A 294-nucleotide genomic window follows, 5' to 3' on the forward strand; every position below is an offset into this window, starting at 1 on the left:
CAGTCTTCACAATGCACAAAGTTACAGAGTGACAACAGTTCTGTGTGAATACAAACAGTAATACACTTCTTTATATCCAGCGCCCCCAGAGGAAAACCAACCCTTGTTTGGAAACCAGTTTAATCTTCATAACAATTAGTGGACCTCAGGCAGACAGTTGGTTCTATTACTTATTTCTGAATCTGCCCTCCATGTGTTTCTTGACCGGTCATTCTATCTTAGCTGAAAAAGAACATCTTGTCTCTGTGGATAGGCTATGGTCTCAACCTGGGACCTGCTATGGTCTCGACCTGG

This window comes from Etheostoma cragini, unplaced genomic scaffold (assembly GCF_013103735.1).
Source record: "Etheostoma cragini isolate CJK2018 unplaced genomic scaffold, CSU_Ecrag_1.0 ScbMSFa_2638, whole genome shotgun sequence".
Lineage (NCBI taxonomy): Eukaryota > Metazoa > Chordata > Actinopteri > Perciformes > Percidae > Etheostoma > Etheostoma cragini.